Below are 24461 nucleotides of genomic sequence, written 5' to 3' on the forward strand. Positions count from 1 at the left end.
TGGATTCAATTCATCCATTTTCTGTATCAGGCTCTATGGAGTGGGGTTACATGGTTCATGCTCAAAGAAGAAAATGGTACTGTAATACGTAAATATGATATAAAGCATGCATAATTAAGCATAAACATAAAACAGACATGACATATTGCTTAGAATAGATATCAGGTATGTGAATGTGTTATGTTTCTTGATTTTATGTTTAATATACTATATGAAAATTATGTACTGACATTTCAATGTACTGATTTATTTAAACTAACTAACTAACTAACTAACTAACTAACTAACTAACTAACTAAATAAATAAATACACAAAAGAAAGGAAAGAAATACAGTATACAGTACTTCACTTTGCATGCAACTGATTAAAAATACTCTAAATGCTTATAAATAAACGTATACATTAAAAAGGTTTCAAAAGTCAAGCACAGATGGACTGACAAGAATATATTTTGCACACTTTAGGGTTGTCATTTTCCAAATAACCAAAAAGAGTAAAAAAGAAAGAAAGAAAAAGACAGTAAAAAAACTACATTTAGAAAAAAAATGTGAAGAAAATAAGCATATAAAAATAAAAGAGTAATAATAAAAAGTAAAAAGTAAAGAAAAAGTAGAAAGAAAAAGTCAAGAGATAAAAATATTGAAGAAAAAAAGAATAATAGAGAAAGAAAAGAGACAAAGAAAGAAGAGAAGAAAAAGAAAGAAAAAGAAAATTAGACAAAGAAAAAAGAGAAAGAACAAATCAGGAAAAACAAAGAAAGAAAAGTTGTAAAATAAAAAGAAAATAAGGAAATGAGGACATATAGTGGAAAAAAGGATCAAGAAAGAGAAATGAAAAAGACAAGAAAAGGGAAAAATGAAGAAAATCGAGAAAGAAAGAAAACAGAGAAAGAAAAAAATACAGAAGGAAAAATAAGAAAAATAAAGAAATAAAAGAAAAGAAAAAATAGAGAAAGAAAGAAAGAGTAAAAAGAAAAAAGAAAGTAAGAGCGAAAGAAAGTTTAGAAAACAGAAAAAAGAATAGAGAAATAAGAATAGAGATAAAATAAATAGAGAAAGAGTAAAAAGTAAAGAAAAAAGCAAAGAGTAAAAATTTGAAAAAAAAGAAAAAAGAAAAACAGAGAATTAAAAAAAGAAAAAGAAAGAAAGAAAAGGAAAAACAGTGAAAGAAAAAATAGAGAAAAAAAACAAAGAAAAAGAAAAAAGAAACAATTGTGAAAAAAAGAAAAGAAAAAGAAAAAGGAATCAATAAAGAAAAATAGAAAAGGGAAAGAAAAGAGTAAAAAATAGAGAAATAAAAAATACAAAGAAATAAGAAAAAGAAAAATAGTGAAAGAAAAGAGAGAAAAACAGAAAGAAAAAGAGAAAGCTAAAAGAAAGAAAGAAAAATAAGGAAAAACTGTGAAAAAATAAAAAAATTAAGAGAAAGAATTTTTTTAAAGAAAAATAAAGAAAAAAGAAAAATAGAGAAAGAAATAAAAAGAGAAAGGAAAGAAAAAAGAAAAGGGGATAAAGAAAAAGGAAGAAAAAAATGAGAAAGAAAAAATAAGAAAAAAAGAAGAATAGAGAGCAACTAAGAGAAAAATAGAGAAAGAAAAAATAGAGAATGAAAGAAAAATGGAAAAAGAAAAATAGATGAAAAATAATTAAAGAAAAATATAGAAAAACAGATAAAGAAAGAGAAAAAAAAGAAAGAAAGCAAAAGAAAAGAAAGAAGAGTGTGTTATGAAAGCCTGTATTGTGCAGTTGTGTGATGTCAGTGCACTCACACTCACTCCTCTTCTCCTGCTCTCTGTTTGATTAATTTGGCCTTCAGTAAAGCTGAAGCTGCTGGTCTGTGGGACGGTGATTCTGTCAGGTGTCAGACATCTGACCCAGCGCTGCTTTCACACCGCGGACAAGCAGCTCCAGGTGCTTATGAGGAACACGCTGACATCTAAATGTGAACTCAGCCACAGGAAATAATTGGTACTTTAAACCTGTAGAGTAAAGGAAGGAGAAAGTGGGTTAGGCCCATTGTCGGGTAAATAAAGAATGACATTAGGGCTGCACAATGTGTCGCAAAATATCGATATAAATCGTTAAATTATATAAACACATTTCATTTGAACATATTTAATTTATGTTAATATATACTAACAAAAAATGAATAAACACATTTAAATATGTTTGTTTTGTATAATTTAGTTTTATATTCATGTGTATTTACACATAAACAATAATACACTTTTATTTTGAATTGATTAAAGGATATTTTATGTCATAAAATGTATATATAATTTAAATAGCTAAGTAAATATTTTTTGTTTTGTGTAATTTTGTTTTTTTTAATTTAATCACATTAAATAAAAAATAAAAGTTTGTTTTTACATAATATATATGTATTTTCTATGTATAAATACACATATAACGTAAAAATATACTTTCATTTTGAATTTAATTTAAGGAATTAAATTTATAAACAAAATTATACAAAACAAAAATATTTAAAATATTCAGAATTATTTATTTAAATATTTATGAATTTTTAGAGACATTTAAATTATATATACATTTTATTTTAATAAATACATTTTTTACAAATGATAGATACATTTAAACAGCTATGCAAATAGTTTTTTTTATATAAATTTAGTTTTTATATTTGCATGTGTATTTTTATAAAGACAAAACATAAATAATGTAAAATATTTTTAAATTATTTAATTTCATTGAATTTATATGCATGTTTATTTACATATAGACAATACATATATAATGTAAAAATATTTTAAACTTATTTAACTTTATTACATTTTCATGCATGTGTATTTACATACAGACAATACATAAATATATGTAATTTAATGTATGCATTTAATTTGTATGCATGAGTATTTATATTTAGACAATACATATATATTATGTAAAAATATTCTGAATTAATTAAATGTAATTTATATGCAAGTGTATTTATATACAGACAATACATATATTTTGTAGAAATATTTTAATCTAATTTAATTTATATGCATGTGTATTTAGACAATACATATATATTATGTAAAAATATTTCAAATTAAATGTAATTTATATGCATGTTCATTTATATATAGACAATAAATATATTATGTAAAAAAAATATTTTGAAATAATTTAATTTAATTAAATAAATTAATAAATTAAACTTGCTGTCAACAAAAAGTATGCACCAAGTCTAAAGAAAATGTAAAAAGCTTATTCGCATATGGCTCTTATTCGCATTCTATTAGCAGAATTATATTTATTTACAGTACACACAGGTCTTTAATGGCAGAATCGTTCCCTGTTCCTATTAATAAGCATACAGTGCATAAGGATGCTTCAATGAAAGCTTTATACACTGATTATTTACGTCATTCCCAATCTGCCTTCCACAAATAGCTAAACGTTTGTCACCCAAAAAAATGCAAAAGTAGCATCAAAATTAGGACAGCCTGGAGCCCTTGTTGTGCATAGCAAACATTGTCTGCCCTGCAATCTCAGCGTCTATTATTTTCTCACACTCCACAGAGTGCTGTCTGGATATTCAGCGATGGCAGATTTAGCTCAGGGTTAAGTGCTGCTATTCTGCCAATCTGTCCAGAAAAGCCGGTCTGCCTCTGCATTAACAGCAAGAGTGTGTACGAGAGAGAGAGAGACTAAACTATCAGCACATCAGAGCAAGATTCTACCACAAATTTAAGCTCATTTACACTGATTTCACTACGTTAGACAATAAAACAGTTCAACATGTATAACTAAAGTTAGAATTATTAACCCTCCCAAATTATTAGGCCCTCTGTATATTTTCCTACCGATATCTGTTTAACAAAATTTCTAAACATAATACAGGGTGGGCCATTTATATGGATACACCTTAATAAAATGGGAATGGTTGGTGATAATAATGTCCTGTTTGTGACACATTAGTTTATAGCTGCGTCCCAAATGGCAAACTATACACTATGCACTATGTACTTATGCACTTACACACTCAAAAGGATAGTATATGTATGTAGTGTCGTCCCAAGTGGCACACTGTTTTTTACTAAGCGGAAATTCAAACCGTTTCCCTGATGACGTTTGACGGTTGCCAAATCAGTGAAATAAACGACCGAATTATCAAATAATACCTGCCGTGAGTATAACCGCATTCACCATCGGGAGGCGCTATAATCACTCTCGTAGGAGAATTTTGCTTTCACCATCCATAATAAATAAAGTTATTCAACATGTGCGCCCGATAGCTCCGCCCCTTCTGCTACGTGAGCAAACCTGCGGTCGTTGAGTGCGTGAAGTGTCCATCATTCCACACTTCATTTTAGCGGCTAAATGAGTGCATCATCCGAGTAATTAAAGTGCACTTTTTATTTTTTGATTTTTTCAGTGTGAACACACTACTTGCACTATTTAAACTACAAAATGGCGTAGAATAGTGCATAAGCATGCGATTTGGGACGCAGCTAAAGTGAAGGGGAAAACTTGACCATGATGGCCATTTTGAAGTCAGCCATCTTGAATTTTTCAACAGGAAGAGGGTCATGTGACACATCAAACTTATAGGGAATTTCACAAGAAAAAAAAATGACGTGCTTGGTTTAAACGTAACTTTATTATTTCGCGAGGTATTTACAAGTTTCTGACCACAGAAGAGCGTTGCATTGAAAATCTAACACAATGGGCAGCACATTGAACACATTTTATAAGTGGTCAGAAACTTGTAAATAACTCATGAAAGAATAAAGTTATGTTAAAACCAAGCACACCATTGTTTTTCTTGTGAAATCCCCAATGAATTTGATGTGACAAATGACCCTCCTCCTATTGAAAAAAACAAAAGTTGATCGATTGACCAAAGTTTCGATTGGCTACAGACTTTTGACTTTTAAAACCTTTTTAATTTAAAAATAAAGCTTCATAAAGCTTCATCCACACACCATTTAAATTAAAATTCAAGGAAAATGTATTAAATTTATAATCAATTCTAATTATTGATTTAACCAAGCCAATCATTTTTTTCATCTTATCCCCTTCAATTCTGCCAGTTTTACAAATTGAGAGTTTTACTTGTCCAACAAATGTGCTAAAATACACCTCTGTGTGTGTTATATTTACACCCATAAATAAAGAGTACTTTGTTAGAGAAAGAGAGTTAAATGAGAATTCATGTTGATTGTCAAATGTAGTTTATTATTATGTAATATTATTACTATTAGTTTGTATTTTTATTTATTTTTGTATTTACTTCTACAGTACTTCTATTTTCTGTATTTACTTTGTTTCTTTAAATATATATGAAAGTTCTGTTTTAATGTAAACTTTATAAATGCTTTGGCAATACATCTGTAACATTTTCCATGCCAATAAAGCAATTACTGAATTGAACTGAATTGAATTGAGAAAGAGAGAGAGAGAGAGAGAGAGAGAGAGAGAATTGAATTTAAAAGTGCCTTTTATTACAATAAGTCAACAATCATCATTTCAACATGTCAACAACTCACAAGGGATGCAGTAAAAAAATGTAAATACATTAATTATAAAAAGAAAAACTAATTCTTCATCAACAATTGAACACAATGCCCCATTTCCCCACCACCACATCTCAAAAGCTAATATATCTTTTGTAGATTTATAAAAACAATAATCAATCAGAACCCGTGATTTCACCAATTGAATTGAATTGAGAGAGAGAGAGAGAGAGAGAGAGAGAGAGAGAGAGAGAGAGAGAGAGAGAGAGACTCTTCAGGCAAATGCGAGTCTGTTAAACCGGAGGCATGTCTCCCATTAGACCTCTTTCTGTCTCATTCTCTCTCTTTTTCTGTCCGGCCTGACAGGAAAAGTCCATTAAAAGAGAACAGTCTGCAGATTATATTTCACTCTACAAACCGAAAGGACATTATTCCTGTATTACCCAACTGAGTGAAGTTATTATGTGACCAAATGTTTAGATTTAGCAGGACATAAGATCACAAGGAGATGGAATATTGCCGTCTGGCCTTACTGCGTATGGTTTGACATTAAAGCGGTTTACTGTGTGTTTGGTCATGTGATGTTCAAAAACAGAGAGAGAGAGAGAAAACGAGCTGAAAGAGACACTTTGTAATACATATTTAGAGCTAAATGTAAATATGCTCATGAATTAAAATAAAATACACTAAACATATATATAAAAAAATAAATAAAAAAACATTTTTAAAAATATATAATTAAACAATAAATCAAACCAAATCAAAATCCAACAGAAAACTAATTAATTAAAAATTAAACAAAAAACATATAAAAAATAAATAAAAAATATTAATAATAATTTAAATGATAAAAATAAAAATTTAAAATAAAATAAATAGATAAATAAATAAACTTAGACTAAATATGCAACATAATATATTTATATTTGCTATATAAATATCAATATATAAATATATATACAAGCCCTAAAGAAGCTGAATAACAAATATAATCTATATTTAATATTAAATTCCTTTAATATTATATAAAAGTATATTTCAAATGACAAAATAACTTAAATTAGCATTGTAAAAATGCTTGAAAAGACTACAGCAAGCATATATATTATATATATATATATATATATATATATATATATATATATATATATATATATATATATATATATATATATATATATATATATATGTGTGTGTGTGTGTGTGTGTGTGTGTGTGTGTGTGTGTATGTATGTGTGTGTAGAACTATAGATGTATAGAACTATATATATATATATATATATATATATATATATATATATATATATATATATAGAACTAGACAGAACTGCTATATATATATATATATATATATATATATATATATATATATATATATATATATATATATATATATATATATATATATATATATATATATATATATATATAGTTTTGGCTTTAGTTATTGATTAAAGCAGGGGTCATCAATCTCGGTCCTGAAGGGCTGGTGTCCCTGCCAGATTTAGCTCCAACTTGCCTCAACAAACCTGCCTGGATGTTTCAAGTATACCTAGTGAGACCTTGATTAGCTTGTCCAGGTGTGTTTGATTAGGGTTGGAGCTAAAATCTGCAGGACACCGGCCCTCCAGGAACAAGTTTGGTGACCCCTGGACTAAAGGGTTGGGACAGTTACTCTCCTTAACCTTTATAAAAATACACAATAATGTTTACAACTATAAACTCAAAAATAACTAAAAATAACCAAATAAATAAATGACAAATATAAAAACAAACATACAATAAATATATTCAATGAAATATTTCTATAGCTCAAGTTGTTAAGCGAATGATCTGAATAAACCGCCTGTTTGTTTTTATTTATTTATTCCTCAATTTATTTTCCATTCTGCTCTCTCACCTAATTTCCAGCGTCTATTGTTGTGGTGCTGTTTGACAGTATAGATGCTGTCCTCCATTGTGTCAGTGAGATGCGTGTGCTGATTTTATGCTAATTTTGTGCACTAGAGGAGTGAGGAGCAAAATCAATCTAGAATGCATTGTAAGCACACTTCACGGACACCATAAAGCCAAGAGATGCTTTTGAATGGACAGAATTAAAATAAGAGCTCAGCAATGTGCTATTGTACACAAACACCACAACAACAACATTTAAAATGAGATGTGGAAAAAACATTGGAGTCCTGTGTGATTGTCTATGCTGCTTTGTTTGAATCATGACGTGACTTACGGGAACAAGCATTTACATTTCAATTTAGACACACACGCACGCACGCACGCACACACACAAACAAATTTAAGTGAGGCATTCCAAATCACCTACACTTCTAAAACAGATATGTTAAAAAAAACACAACCTATGTTATTTCTAAAAGGGGACCTATTATGCCCCTTTTTACAATATGTAACATAAGCCTCCGATGTCCCAAGAGTGATACTGTGAAGTTTTAGCTCAAAATAAAACACAAATAATGTTTTATAAGTCAAGAGTTAAGTTAAGAGTTAAGTAAAGAGTTAAGTTAAGGGTTAGGTTAAGTTAAGTCTTTGGTTAAGGGTTAGGGGTTAAGTTAAAAGTTAAGGATTAAGTTAAGGGTTAAATTAAGGGTTAGGTTAAATTAAGTGTTAATTCTTAAGTTAAGGGTTAGGTTAAGTATTAAGTTAAGGGTTAAGTAAAGTCAAGGGTTCAGTTGAGGGTTAGGTTAAGTCTTAAGTTTGGGGTTAAGGTTTAAGTTAAGTGTTAAGTTAAGGTTTAAGTTAAGGCTTAAGTAAAGGGTTAAGCAAAGGGTTAAGTTAAGGGTTAAGTCAAGGGTTAAGTTAGGGGCTAGGTTAAATTAGGTCTTAAGTTAAGGGTTAAGGTTTAAATTAAGGGTTAAGTTAAGGCTGAAGTTAAGGGTTAAATTATATGAAGGGTTTAGTTAAGGGTTAGGTAAAGTCTTACATTAAGGGTTAAGTCAAGTCAAGGGTTAAGTTAAGGGTTAGGTTAAGTCTTAAGTTACGTCTTAAGTTATTAGGGGGGTTTAGTCAAGTCAAGGGTTAAGGGTTAGGTTATGATAAGTCTTAAGTTAAGGATTAAGGTAAGGTTTAAGTCACTTAAGCTAAGGGTTAAATTAAGCATCAAGGTAAGGGTTTAGTCAAGGGTACAGTTAAGGGTCAGGTTAAGTCTTAGGTTAAGGGTTAAGTCAAGTTCAGGGTTAAGTCTTAAGTTAAGGGTTAAGTTAAGGGTTAGGATGAGTTAAGTCTTAAGTTTAGGGTTAAGTTAGGGGTTAAGTTAAGGCTTAGGTTAAGTAAAATTTTAAGGTAAGGGTTAAGTCAAGGGTTAAGTTAAGTGTTAAGGTTTAAGTTAAGGATTAAGTTAAGGCTTAAGCCAAGTTATGTTCATAAAACAAGAAGACCTTACATAACTGGTCCACAAAAGCTAAGTTATGTTCATAAAACAAGAAGACCTTATACTGTATATGACTGGTCCACAAACTCAAAGAGGCAAATCAACTAAACAAACATTTTACAAAACACATGCACTGCTTTTCAACAGACTACCTCAAGCAAGGTCTTACCCGTAAGGCAAGCAATGGTTCAAAATCAGCAAATAATTATTTCAGTCATCTTTTTATATAATTTGTATGAATGCAAAACGTATTCAAAGGAATCTTTGTTACTTATTTTGGATATAACAATCTCCCAGGACAAATTGACCTAAGGTATAAAAAAATGAGCTATTTGATACACACAAAATAAAATACAATATGCAATTACATTATGCCAAAATGCAATTCTTTTTTGAAAAACACCTATTGTAGGAAACCTTCAAAACAACCTTTATAAAAAAGCATAAAGAGGCACTTTAAATATCGCATTGTTGTCCGAGAGAAACACCTGAGATATTAATGAGCTGCTGAGATTGAATTTATTTTTCCACATCGTGAGTGAACAAAACATTGTTCTGACCTGAACTTCAGACTAATGGAACCTCTGTTACAGATCATTATGTTTTTTTCTAATAGATCAAAGGAAAATGGAGTCCGAGCCGCTTTATACTGAGAGGTTTTGTCACTGCAACAATAAAAACAGGGAGTTTCACCTGAATGGAGCAGCGTCTGGCATGCTGCGCTTTAAAATGGCCTCGAGTCCAATTAAAACCGTTAGCAGGGCACCATTCAGCACAGCGGCACACGACAGAAATCACACAAGTAAGAATAATGAAAGAAAAAGGCATTTATTCAAACTCACTAAAGCCAGAAACTCTTGATTAGAGCAGTCAGAAGTCTAAATGTGCGTCACGAAAACATGTTGCATTTAACTCGGAAATCAAAAGAAAAAAATATTTATAATCCGAGTTGTGTTTTTTGTAATTATTTTTATTTTTATATAGTTAATAGAATGTGAAAATTAGATTTACAAGTACAATGGTTACTGCCATAAAGAAAAAAAAAATGATGAAGTTTGACAAAATGTTTGACATACACAGTGCTCAGCTAAGTTAGTTAAGTTACAGTTAAAGGATAAGTTAAGTTAAAAGTTGTTAAAAGTTAAATTAATTTAAGTTATATTAAATAAGGTTACAGTAAGGTTAGGTTAGGGTTAAAGTTATGTTAGGGTTAAGTTAAGTTGAAGTAGGGTAAAGTTAAAAGTTACATTAAGTTAATTTAAGTTGAGTTAAATTAAGTAAAGTTAGTATGGTAAAATAGGGTAAAGTTAAGGTTAAAATTATGGTTAAGTTAAGGTTACTTTACTATAAGTTAAGTTAAGGTAAGGTTTCAAGTTAAAGTTAAGGTTAAAGGTTAAAGTTAAAGTAAGGTAAAGTAAGTTAAAGTAAGTGTTAGGTTAAGTTAGGGTTAAGTTACATTACGGTAAAGTTAAAGTTAAAGTTTAAGTAAGGCAAGGTTAATGTAGGGTGAGTTAAGTCAAGCTTTATTGTCATTCATCTACATGTATAACCATTCAGTGGAACTAAAGTTTAGAGTTAAAGTTAAGTTAAGTTACGTTCTGGTAAGAATAAACTTAAAGTTAAGGTTAGAGTGAGGTAAGGTGAGGTTATGTTTAAAGTTAAGTTAAGAAGTTAAGTTATGGTTAAGTTGAGTTGAGCTTTATTGTTATTCCTCTACATGTGTGAACATACAGTGGAATAAATAAGGTTAAGGTTAAAGTTAGGGTTAAGTTATCTTAAGTTACATTACGGTAAGGTTAAAATTAAGGTTAAGGTTAAAGTAAGGTTATTTTTAAGAAGTTAAGTTAAAGCTAAGTCAAGTTGAGCTTTATTGTCATTCCTCTACATGTATGGACATACAGTGGAACTAAAAGTTAGAGTTAAAGTAAAGTTCGGGTTAAGTTACCCTTAAGTTATGTTATGGTAAGGTTAAAGTAAAGTAAAGGTTAAAGAAGGGTAAGGTAAGCTTATGATTAAAGATAAGTTCTGGTTAAGTTAAGTTACCTTAAGTTACATTACGGTAAGGTTAAAGTTGAGGTTAAAGTAAGGTTAAGGTTCACCTAAGGTAAGGTAAGGTTATGTTTAAGGTTATTTTAGGAAGTTAAGTTAGTTAAAGCTAAGTCAAATTAAGCTTTATTGTCATTCCTCTACATGTGTGGACATACAGTAGAACTAAAAGTTAGAGTCAAAGTTAAAGTTATGGTTAAGCTAAGTTACGTTAGGGTTAAAGTTAATGTAAGGTTAAAGTATGGTAAAGTAAGGTAATGATTAAATTTAAGTTATGGTTAAGTTAAATTGAGCTGTATTATCATTCCTCTACATGTGTGGACATAAGGAAATGTTGGGTCTTGGAAAAATCCTGATGTTACATAATAAACATCTTAAATATGAACAGAATCTGTCGGAAGAAATAATTCGTGACAAAAGCATTGATGATGATTACATGACATAATGTGACTGCTAATGTCAGGTTGCTTTCAACCAGTGATTGATTGATTTTGTAGACGTCACTGTTTAAATCCCATCTAATAACTAAGAACTAGTAATATTGACTGAAAAGTTTTATCAACTATACACAAAACTTATCCCTCTTGTTCAACTGAATATATATACACCATAAAACCTTTAATAAACAATGGCAAATCGTGACCATTTACAATTAATATTGCATGAGTGTTTGAACTGAGGTCCCTATTTTTAAATGAATTGTGCAGCTCTATGGCACCCTATATAGCAGAATTATCTCTTTCTTCTGACTCTGAGCTGAAATATGACCCAGACGTGTTCATGACAGGTTTAGTGAGATTCACTTGTAAAAGAGAGATGAATGTCTTCATACAGCAGACGCCATTATTTACAGTCAGCGGCGAGAACAGTCAGCACAAACGCACCGCTGTTTTTCTCATCCGCACGCATGTTTCTCTCCATCACGGCCATGTGATGTGTCAGATCTGTGTTAGACGAAGATCTCTAAGATGAAAGTTGCACAGATCAAACAGGGAAAAGAAAGTATACCTTAAATAAATATGGCTATAATGGCAGTCAATGTGAATACACAATGATTTCTTACATTTAAATAGTTACTCTATGTTTGCTATGATAACTAGTTAATTAACTAGTTGCTGAAACTCGCATTGTTATTATTGTATTTCTTATTTTAGTCTAAGTTTAACCTGATCTAACTAAAATAATACAAATTAAACACTACATAGATGTATTTTTACAATTAAACAGACAAAAATAATGCATTTCAGCTACAGGAAAATGCTACTGAATGCTTAATATGATACTCTTCTAATATACAAATCAAATATGTAAAATATGAACATATTGCAGAATATAAAATGCTAAACATCTGACATCATCAATACAATGGTATATTAAATTAACCCTAGTGTGATAAATTAATTTACCACTACAAAATTGGTGAGTGTGAGGCTAAGATATCAATATTAATACCAAAATATTGATGTTAATATTTGTAATAAATTCAACTATCAATACATAATTGGAGGCTAAAATATCAATATTAATACCAAAATATTGATGTTATTATTTGTGATAAATTCAATTATCACTATACATTAGTGATTTATTAATCATTTGAAACTTTCCAGGCATGCATTTTTGTACATTTGCATAACAAAATGTGCAAATATCTAATAAAAATGTAACATAATTTTTTTATATATATATTTAATATTCATTTAATTTCATATTTGACATATCAGATTGAGTAACATTTACCAATTATTTGATTTTACTTTGTGTTTAATATTTTATCTCATTTGCCAGAGACACAATAACCTATGGATTTTATTATTTTAGTTTTCTGTGATATTTGATATCAAAGACAGAGTGCACTCAGAATAAATGAGTACACCCTCTTTTGAAATGTAATATTTTTATCCATTTCTCAGTAAATATAGACAATAGATTTTGAAATAGTTTAAAGAAAAAAGCAGTTTTATTACACAGTCAAATTCATTAAAATAAGAGTTTGGGCAACCTTTAAAAAGTAATAAATTAATATATAAATTACCAAAATTTCAACAAAAACTTAATTCAATTTTTTTCTTGATTGGTCCTGTTTATTAAAATTGTATTTAATATTTCTCTCCAAACATATTAATTTGGCTGTACAAACTTCTGGACATCATCAGTTATATACAATCCATGAGTAAGACTGACCACAAATAAACATAAAAAAATAAATAAATACAAAACATAAATAACTAAAGGAATGAAAAGAAAAAATATATATATAATAAATAATTCTTTTAAAAAGATTATATAAATAAATCAAATCAAATACATGACTAAATGAATAAGAATAATAAATAAAATGAAAATACATGAATGAAAAAAATACATAAAACAAAATAAAATGCATGACTAAATGAAAAATAATTAAAAATAATAATTACACTAATAACCAATTGAAAAAATAAATATAAATTAAATAAAAAATATATGAATAACCAAATGAAAAAAGAAAAAAAATCTATAATAAATAATATAAAATTATTATAGAAATAAATAAAAAATAAATACATGACTAAATAAATGAAAATAATTGCATGAATAACTAAATAAAAATAAATAAGTAAATTAAAAAAAATAAATTAAATTTAAAAAATGTTAATAAAATAAAACAAAATAGTGCAGTTCTGGAAATCTGTTAAAATAACAAATTTAATATTTTATATCAGTATCCGCAGCACAGTGCAGGTCGGTATCCATATCTCTCATCAGGATTCTGTGCTATTGAATATCCAGATCATGAAAGACGATGTTAAAGGTTTATGTTCCTTTTAGAAAGCACTTCTCCAAAAGCAAGCGAGCGCTGTCGATTGCTGGTATTTAAGAGATCAGATATTTGTAGAAACATTTTATTTATGAGATATGAGATACGCCATTATTAATTCATTGACCTGTCCGGTTGCTCTGCACTGGAGTCTCGCTTATCGTTAAAGACAGGACAAGTTGGAGACTTGTGCCATTCTATATGACAACACTTTTATTTGCAGACATGTGCAAAATATATATTTATATAATTATTTAAAAAAGTAAACATCAGACAAGCTCATTTTAGTAACAGTATTTCCTCCAAATACTCTTTTTGTACTCTGAAAAAATGTTAAATCATTTTGGGAGTTTAATTAAAGTGTTTTTGGTTGTATGGAAAATTACTTGGTTTGTAAATCTTTTAAACTTGTATGATTTACTGTGATTTACTGTGATATTGTATCTTTTGTTCATGTTGTGTTTTTACAAATCTTCTTTCTTGCATATTGATAAAAAACATTATATATATATATATATATATATATATATATATATATATATATATATATATATATATATATATATATATATATATATACATACAGCAGAGCTCAAAATAAAGAATTCGAGAGCAGCTTGTGCGAGTCTCAGAGGAGCTTTGCTGTTCAATTGTGTTAGGCTGTTGATGTCATAATAGCGGTGAATCATAATGAATCATGCGTCGATGATGTCATAATGTCATAAAACTCCTAAAGGACTTTCAAGTCAAAAAGTGACCAGAACTGTGAATATACTTTAAAAGCTAAACTCCTCTTCTCTATGGTAAATGTTATGTAAACCCGCTCTTGTTCTTTATTTGTTTTATTTTTTCTTTCTCTCCTTCTTTGTTCTTTTTTGTTACTTTGTTTACACGTTATGCTAAAATGTGTAATACTGTAAGACTTGTTATGCATTTGACTGGAAATGTTTAGGAAATAAAAAAAAAATTTAATTAAATAAATAAATAAAAAACAATCCCCTGCCCGATCCAATCCCATAGACCGAGCACGTCGTTGTTAATATTCGGAGGAAAATAGATATTTTTATTTGTTTTGATTTGTTGGATGGAAACGCTGCTTTATTCGCACGTCTTTTATGCGATAATCCATTTTGGCGCATAAAGTGTATTCACATTTTTGGATGGAAACATAGTAAGCGCCGTCTTGAGAATCACATGGCACTTCTCCTCAAGAGTAGGCAGGGCCGGAGTGGGACTCCTTTTCAGCCCTGGAGTTTCAAGCCTCAGACCGGCCCACCTCAGTTCATGACTAACTATATTAAAATAAGGTAATTTCCAAATCAGTTTCTAATAACACTATAACGTCTTTTTTTGAGAAAACAACTGCTTTAGAACTTCAAATGTTTAACAACCCTAACAGTATTATATATCTTAACAATAAAAATGAAAAAAAATAATAATAATTACTCAGACGAGGATCGAACCCGGGTCTGCGGGGTCAAAAACTAATGTGCTAACCACTGAACCACAACAGCTGTTCAGTGAAAGTTGACCAAGTAACTGCAACTTGTTCACTGAGCTGCGAGAAAATAGATAAAAAAGAGTAGAGCTGCGGTAAAATAATGAATAAAACGGCTGTGGTCAAATAAATAACTTAGATAAATAAATTCAAAAAGTGTGACTGCTGAGAGCAACCGATTCTGGAGCCAGGGATACCGGCCCTCGCGGCCAAAAAACGGACCGGCCCACCGGAAATTCTCCCGGTCCTCCCGATTAGCCAATCCGGGCCTGAGAGTAGGCGTGTAACCCCGGTGTCCTGGCCAAATTCCCTCCATTGGCCCTCACCCATCATGGCCTCCCAATCATGTCCATCCACAGAGTTTGCTCTATATCGCCATCTCTCTCCACTCCACGTGTGCAGTTCACTCACACAAGGAAAATAAGCTGTTCATTTACTCACCCTCCAAATGAAATCCGTGATGTAATGTGACTTTTCTTCAGTAAACTTTTCTTAAAGAGGATTTTTAGCTGAGACTTGGTGAATCCTCATCTAACAGCACTTGTTAAATCTGAAAGCAAGCTGAAATCACTTCTTTGATGTAACAAAAGGCTTTCATTGAAAGTTTCAGAGTTTAGTTTTATCCGCCACAACTCCAAGTCTTCGATATCTGCACTGAAGCAGAAACACTCCCCTTCAATCACTCTATTAACGCATATATTTTTGCTGTCATTTTTGCCGTTGCGGTTCGAAAAGACATTAATGTATCCTATGCAGCGTAAAAAACAGCGACGGCCATTCCATGACCTCTCTAACCTCATGAAAGCGATCTAACAGTGGCCGTTCGCTCTGAAGGACTCTTCATTTACAGGAGCCGCTATGATAACCTCTCCAGACGCTACAGCCTTTTTTTTCTCTTCCGTAGATTGCTTATTGATTTCTGTTTTTTTTCTACCTGTACTGCTCAATGACCAATTTTGTTCGCCCCTCCCCGGCCATCTCTCGTACTGACCGTACACGTCTGGCTATCTCGTCGTATGAAATATACCAAAAATAATTCGCCGTGTCGTCCAGCGGCCCTTTGCTCATAAATAACGATCATTTCAGAAGTCAGCCCATTGAGCTCTGTAAAGCAATATTTTCTGAAGCATTTATTTCCCGTTTTCTGTGGACTGCGCTCATTTATCATGAGGCGTGCAGGTATAGCGACCTCTTTTTTTTTTTTCTTTTTACAGAAGCAGACCTACGATGCTCCGCTCCGTGAAATGGTTGTCCCCTCAACATTGGTCATTTATAAAGCTCTCAATGTGAAATAGAAAACGCATTTTCTTCATGTTGGTCAAGTGTGAAGTGAGCTAAAGTAATGTCTGGTGCTTGGTTTTTTGGGGAGACCTGTCAGTGTTTCCCACAGGCTTAAAATACACTTGCGGTGGTAGCCAGATTGAAACATGTAAACAACAAAATAGCTAACTATGTGCGAGAAACAAAGCATTACTGTATTTAATTTTAGTTTTACACCAGAGTACATGCAGGAATCCTAAAGGTCATTTCAATACCCTTTTAAGACTTATTAAAGAACTTCTCAGAATATTTCAAGACCTCATCGCCACTTAAAGTGAAGTATCAAACCTTTAACTTAATAAACAGTTGTTAATAAACAGTTGTAGGTAAATCAATGGAGCACAACCATGCAACAGAACTCGGATAAGCTCGGAAAAAACAAAGCTTGAGAGAATAAACTATGCGGTTGTTTTCAGTGAGAGGTTTCAGCCACTGTTTGAACTCGTCTTTCTCCAAATATTTTCCCATTTTGTCATCTGTTTCGCTCTTTGGTTTCGCTACATATGGAGAGCGTCACAACACCTTCTGGTGTTTGTTGCAAATTACGTGACATCACCCGGTTGGAGGAGCTTGGCTGGACAATCCCCGGCCCGATAATACACTTTTTAGAAGTTTGATTCAATGTCCTGCAATTTTTAAACTCAAGTACTTTAGGAATAATCAATTTGAGAAATCAATTGGAACTTGATCTGCACTTATAACAACAATTATTGTGTAACTAATAAAGTCAGTGAAATCTACTTCAAAATACATCCAACATCAGTTTGCAATTTTATAATAAAATATATTGCATATATTATCTTAACAAATTGAAAAGGATTGAAACACCTTTTCTCTACAGCACTACAGCTGCACGATTCTGGCTAAAATGAGAATTGCAATTTTTTTGCTGAAAATAAAGATCACGATTTTCTCACGATTCTGTATATGTAAAATAAAGGTATGGTAAAAACAAACATGGCACAACATCGACATTAATATTATGTGTAGGTCTACTGGTTTCTATAAATAATACTATTCTACTTATAATAATTCTGATGTTGAATTATTATGTTTGAGATTTATGCTTGCAATCTGTCATATTAGACTAATTTGTTCACTGGTAAAATCAGACATTTGCCATTATCAGATTATATTCAACAATATATAGGCTAGAGTAGTTATACTGACACTGTAAATAATTATTTTCATGCACAACTTTGGGCTCGCTATGAAAGAAAAAACATATCAAATGCTTGCCGTAATCATAACTCTAAAATGCGATATGTTCATTTAAACGAAGTGCACACTTTCGGTTTCATTTTGACTGCTAAGTTCTTGTTCATACTTTGCACGCGGCTCCCAAACGATCACTCTGTGACACAAACTGAATATTATTTACAACTGAATTACCTGTTACTCGCAACATATGCAGGTTCTGTTCACTAAAGTAGACGCGCGCGCGTCTATCATTAAGTAGAGCGCTCGCACCCTCTCTGTGATAACATCTCACGGTCAGCAGCTCGTCATGTGTGATTTCCCGATCGCCAAAACATCCTTATATTAAGACAAAAATGACATTTTTAGGTGAATTATACCTTATAAATACAGTATGTGACTCATTCAACATCATTTGGAGGTGTCAATGAGCAACGTATGTGTAACAATGAAAAGACTCATGCAGCCGCCTTTTCTTCTCTCCTGAACTCGAAAATAGGATTGGCAGAGTCATAGAAATGCTGGATTAAGATCGTCTAGGGGATCGAATCGAGATCGAAATCTTTTAATGATTAATTGTGCAGCTCTACACAGCACAAAATAATGTGACTTAAGAATAATTTAGTTTATGAAAATTAATTTTATTTGCATAATATATTGCACAGATTCCACCCTACTGCCCACATGGGAAAAGTTGACAATGTAAACAGAGACAGAACTGCAAACTTATGTGCAAAGCTGACACTGTTTTTCCAGCCTGATCTCACAAGAAAACGTAAGTATTTTACGTTTTGCCAGTTTAGTGGCTAATTAGTACGAATTCGTACGAGTTCAGTCTTACGAAATGCTACGATTTTAAAAAGGAGGCGTGGCACCTAACCCCACCCCTAACCCCAACCGTCATTGGGGGATGAGCAAATCGTACTAAATTGTACGAATTAGATCGTACAAATTGATACGAATTAGCCACTAAATGAAAAAGTTACGAATTGCCGTGAGATTGTGTTGGTTTATCAGAGCACTTTATCTTTCTGGGCTTTTTTTTTTTTACTCTGATTTGCTTTGTCTTGTAATATTTGCTTTGTGTTATTTGGTCTTTTTTGCTTTCTCTTAAATGTACTCTTGCTTTGCTTGCCGTTTCTGTCTTGTTCTACTCATTTCTTAGCTCTTTTACTTCTTTTTCCCCCTTTCCTGTTTGAAAAACAACAAAGCAAAAAAGAAGTGAAGGAAAATTCAATTTCATTGTGCCGTCTTTTATCTTGTGGGGTGAACCGTGACCTTTTTCCTCCCATAATATGAGCTTAAAATAATAAGTCACATTCGGACGGATATGAAAACAGACACTGTTGTATGATCATATTACGCCTCTAATCCTCAGTCACTGGCCAGACATCGGGTCATCTGCAAAATGACCGCTAGTTGACATCTAAAGTCATTTCTGACGTTTGCCATAAAACAATCTAAAAGACTCAATTTAAAAATAAAAAAAAAGAATAGAATCAGAGTGATATTATATGACGGCTTCAACACACAGAGAGATTTTTTAACACGTCCTTTTATCCACAGGATAAGAAAAGCAATTTACAAAACAGATGCTAATATAATAAGGTCCTTTTTATAGCTGCTTCTTTCTCTCTTCATTTTGTTTCTTATCTTTATAACTTTTTTAAAAGAATATAAACTCAATTACATGTTATATTGACAGTTTTGGAATTCATGCACTCAAAAAAGGACTTTAGCTGTTTGATGGTTTGCTCTTTGTTCAAACTACTTATTTAAGATGAGTTGAAACAACACTATTTTTAAGGGGTTGTTGGGACAACTTAATTGGTTTATGTTAAACCCACTTAAATTTGTACAAAAATATCAAGTTAACGCGAAGCAGTGGTGCAGTAGGTAGTGCTGTCGCCTCACAGCAGGAAGGTCGCTGTTTCGAGCCTCAGCTCAGTTGGCATTTCTGTGTGGAGTTTGCATGTTCTCCCTGCGTTTGCGTGGGTTTCCTCCGGGTGCTCCGGTTTCCACCACAGTCCAAAGACATGCGGTACAGGTGAATTGGGTAGGCTAAATTGTCCGTAGTGTGTGTGTGTGTGAATGTTTGTGTGTGGATGTTTCCCAGAGATGGGTTGTGGCTGGAAGGGCATCCGCTGCGTAAAAACTTGCTGGATAAGTTAGCGGTTCATTACGCTGTGGTGACCCTGGATTAATAAAGGGACTAAGCCGACAAGAAAATGAATGAATGAATGAATATACAGTTAACCTAATCAGTTTGTGTTGGGACAAGATGTTATCGTGATAAAAAAAAAAATGCTTGCTTAAACTACTTCTCTAAAATAGGTTAAACCAACACAATTCTTGCTTTTTAGGAGACAATTTAATTGTTTTATGTTCAGCCCACTTTAATTTGTAAAAACAATACAGCCAACTGAATCAATTTGCGTTGAACAAGATGTTATATTGACAATTTCTGAGTTACACACAAATAAGGTATTGTGCTGCTTGCTCAAACTACTTATTTAAAATGAGTTGAAACAACAATTCTCAATGAGTTTTTGGGACAACTTAATTGTTTTATTTTCATTCCACTCAAATTTGTAAAAAGGATAAAGTTGACAAACAATTTGGGTTAAGGAAGGATGTCATATTGGCAATTTTTGAGTTCATATACACAAAAAAAGAACTTTTGCTGTTGCAAACAACTTATTTAAAATGAGTGGAAACAACAATCCTTAGTATTTTTTAAGGGACAACTTAATTGTTTTATGTTCAATCCTTTTAAGTTTGTAAAAAATTATACAGTTAACTTAATTGATTTGTGTTGAACGAGATGCTATAGTGACAATTTTTGAGTTTAAATACACACAAAAATGACTTGCTGCTTGCTCAAACTACTTAATTAATATATGTTGAACCAACAAAAATCTTAAGGCGTTGTGGGGACAATTTAATTGTTTTATGTTCATCACACTTAATTTTGTAAAAACAATAGCTAACTTAATCTATATTTGCTGGGACAAGATATTTTATTGACAATTTTTGAGTTCGTAGTCACAAAAATGACTTTTGCTGTTCGCTCAACTACTTATTTAAAATGAGTTGAAACAACACAATTCTTAAGGTTCTTTTGGGGACAACTTGATTGTTTTATGTTAAACCCACTTAAATTTGCAAAATGGATACAGCTAACTTAATCAATTTAGTTTGAAAAAGATGTTACATTTTCTATTTTTAAGTTCATATACACACAAAAACGTATTGTGCTGCTTGCTCAAACTACTCATAGAAAATGAGTGGAAACAACACAATTCTTAAGAAGTTGTTGGGACAACTTAATTGCTTTATGTTCAACCCACTCATATTTGTAAACAAATATACAGTTAACTTAAATTGTGTTGGAACAAGATGTTTTATCAACAATTTTTGAATACATATACACACAAAAAAGGACTTTTGCTGCTTGTTCAGACCACCTTTTTAAAATGAGTTGAACCAACACAATTATTAAGATTCTTTTAGGGACAATCTAACTACTTTATATTCAACCGACTTAAACTTGTAAAAATGATAGTTATTTTATTCAATTTGTGTTGAACATGATGTTTTTTTTGGCAATTTTTGAGTTCATATACACACTCAAAATGTATTGTGCTGCTTGCTCAAACTACTTCCTTAAAATTAGTTGAAACAACACAATTCCTAAGGGGTTATTAGGACAACCTAATTGTTTTATGTTCAGCCCACTTAAATAAAAACAAACAAAAAAAACAATACAATTAACTTGATCGATTTATGTTGGAACAAGATGTTTTATCAGCATTTTTTGAATACATATACACACACAAAAATTACTTTTGCTGCTTGTTTAAACTACTTATTTAAAATGAGCTGAAGCAACACAATTCTTAAGGTTTTGGGGGACAACTTAATTGATTATGTTCAACCAACTTAAATATATATATATATATATATATATATATATATATATATATATATATATATATATATATATATATATATATATATATATATATATATATATATCAAAACAATAAAGTTAACTAAATGGATTTGAATTGAGCCAAGATGAAGATCGTTTTTTACTGTGTAGTATACTGTACAAGTTATATGATCTTTAAAAATAATGCATATACATTTGTGCCACAGTTGCTAATATATACTAATACTAACAATGCAACGTTATCATGGGACCTGGGATGGAAACATTTACCACTTGAATTATAATAAGAGCTATGTTAAGCCTCAGAATAAGTTTAATGCGCACAGATGTTGAAGTTGAAGTAGGGCATTCAGATACAATAGTGCAGTAAGAAGTGTCCCATGGTAAATCCTCTCACATCTCGCTTTTGACACACAGTGGGAGCTCACAACAACAACACGAGCCCCGGCATGCTAATTAACCGCTGAATGCTCCATCTTAATTGGGTGTTCAATAAAACATGAGCAAGGCTCTTAACGAGACGCAACGATCATTAGTAGGAAGTTGATTACATTGTGTTGATTAATACAATTACTAATGACCAGCAGTGTATGGAGAGCTCCAGATAGGACCCAGCGTGGGAATAAATTCTCTCGATAGATTGTTTGGGTTTCTTGAGTAAGCATTGTGCAAATCCTTCTATGGTTTTTGTTGGGTCGAATTTTTAAAAGGGTTATGGGTGCTTTTTGCAGAGTATTCTGTGATTATCTAATTAGCTAATTGTGTTTAAACGTTTAGAAGTAAGACTTTTACTAATTGTAAATAAAAGTATTTGTGAAATCAACATTCAGGATTTATTCATTTGTCTTTGTTTGTACATTAACCATTCTGTTGATTGACCTAAGCATAAAAATGACCATTCCACTTTTAAATAATAGGTCACCTTTAGCTTTCGCCATGAGCCACGACTGCATTCAAAATGGCATAAATGTCATAAAAGTGCACTGCAAATGGAACGAAATTGTCAAGATTGAAGATTGCTAAAACTGAACTGTATAAAAAATAAAGAGGGTCAGAAAGTCGCAGATTTCAGGTTGGGGAGTCATGGAAGAAAGTGAAAGTGATAAGTGGATAGGGGAGGAGGGCGGATGTGGAGGGGGATCGGTAAAAATAAGGTGCTGGATCAGATTTTAGAGGTGCCTGATGTGGCGTGTTCCGGCACAAATTAAGCCGGTAAAATGAGGTGTCAATATGAAGATAGCTGAAACTGAACTGTATAAAAATTAAAGAGGGTGAAGAGGGTTGGGGAGTCGCGAAAAAAAAAAGTGAAAGTGAACAGAGGATGGGGGAGAAGGGCAGTTGTGGAGGGGGATCGGTAAAAATGAGGTGCTGGATATGATTTCAGAGGTGCCGGATCCGGTGTGTTCGGCCACAAATTAAGCCCTGGGTACAACAATTGTCTTGGGTGTCCATTTTGACCTGCCACTATTAATACAAATTACAACCATTCACGTATGCTATATAATTTTGTTTTCACAAGCTTTGGAGACGTAACGTAAATTCCGCTTCTAAATAATAGGTCACCTATAACTTCATCAGGAGCCATGACTGCGTTCAAAATGGCATAAAAGTTTTAAAGTGCACTGCGAAGGGAACGCAATTGTTAATAGGAAGATTGCTAAAACTGAACTGTATAAAAATTTGAAATGAATAGGGCTTAGGGGGGATAACTGGGAATAGAACACAGCCAGGAACTATGTTTCTAACTACAGTTCTAGAGGTGTAATTGCAAGCGTACAAGTTTGCGATGCAGTTTGTGCATGTTCCTTGAAACAATGGATTTGAGAAATGGAAAATAAACGAAGTATGTTTGTAATGATGGAACTTGATTGACCTTTGTTGTCTAACGACGGTTTTCGAAAACGCACACCTGTTTGTTTGACTTCCTTATGCTGCGTTCATAGATTGTTTGGGTTTCTTGAGTAAGCATTGTGCAAATCATTCTATGGTTTTTGTTGGGTCGAATTTTTAAAAGGGTTATGGGTGCTTTTTGCAGGGTATTCTGTGATTATCTAATTAGCTAATTGTGTTTAAACCTTTAGAAGTAAGACTTTTACTAATTGTAAATAAAAGTATTTGTGAAATCAACATTCAGGATTTATTAATTTGTCTTTGTTTGTACATTAACCATTCTGTTGATGGACCTAAGCATAAAAAAGACCATTCCACTTTTAAATAATAGGTCACCTTTAGCTTTCGCCATGAGCCACGACTGCATTCAAAATGGCATAAATGTCATAAAAGTGCACTGCAAAAGGAACGAAATTGTCAAGATTGAAGATTGCTAAAACTGAACTGTATAAAAAATAAAGAGGGTCAGAAAGTCGCAGATTTCAGGTTGGGGAGTCGTGGAAGAAAGTGAAAGTGAAAAGTGGATAGGGGAGGAGGGCGGATGTGGAGGGGGATCGGTAAAAATGAGGTGCTGGATCAGATTTTAGAGGTGCCTGATGTGGCGTGTTCCGGCACAAATTAAGCCGGTAAAATGAGGTGTCAATATGAAGATCGCTGAAACTGAACTGTATAAAAATTAAAGAGGGTGAAGAGGGTTGGGGAGTCGCGAAAAAAAAAAGTGAAAGTGAACAGAGGATGGGGGAGAAGGGCAGTTGTGGAGGGGGATCGGTAAAAATGAGGTGCGGGATATGATATCAGAGGTGCCGGATCCAATGTGTCCGGCCACAAATTAAGCCCTGGGTACAACAATTGTCTTGGGTGTCCATTTTGACCTGCCACTATTAATACAAATTACAACCATT

The 24461-nt window shown here is 31.9% G+C and overlaps 1 long non-coding RNA gene across 3 annotated transcripts in view; it reads right to left on the minus strand.

Moving 5' to 3' along the window:
* LOC141378993 (uncharacterized) overlaps nucleotides 1–24461 on the minus strand; it is a 136796-nt gene that overhangs the window by 46812 nt on the left and 65523 nt on the right. For all 3 annotated transcript variants that reach the window (XR_012394865.1, XR_012394866.1, XR_012394864.1), the window contains exon 2: nucleotides 1770–1979. This is a non-coding gene — a long non-coding RNA (uncharacterized lncRNA). The remainder of the gene's footprint in view (nucleotides 1–1769; nucleotides 1980–24461) is intronic.

This window comes from Danio rerio, chromosome 19 (assembly GCF_049306965.1).
Source record: "Danio rerio strain Tuebingen ecotype United States chromosome 19, GRCz12tu, whole genome shotgun sequence".
In the NCBI taxonomy this organism is placed as follows: domain Eukaryota; kingdom Metazoa; phylum Chordata; class Actinopteri; order Cypriniformes; family Danionidae; genus Danio; species Danio rerio.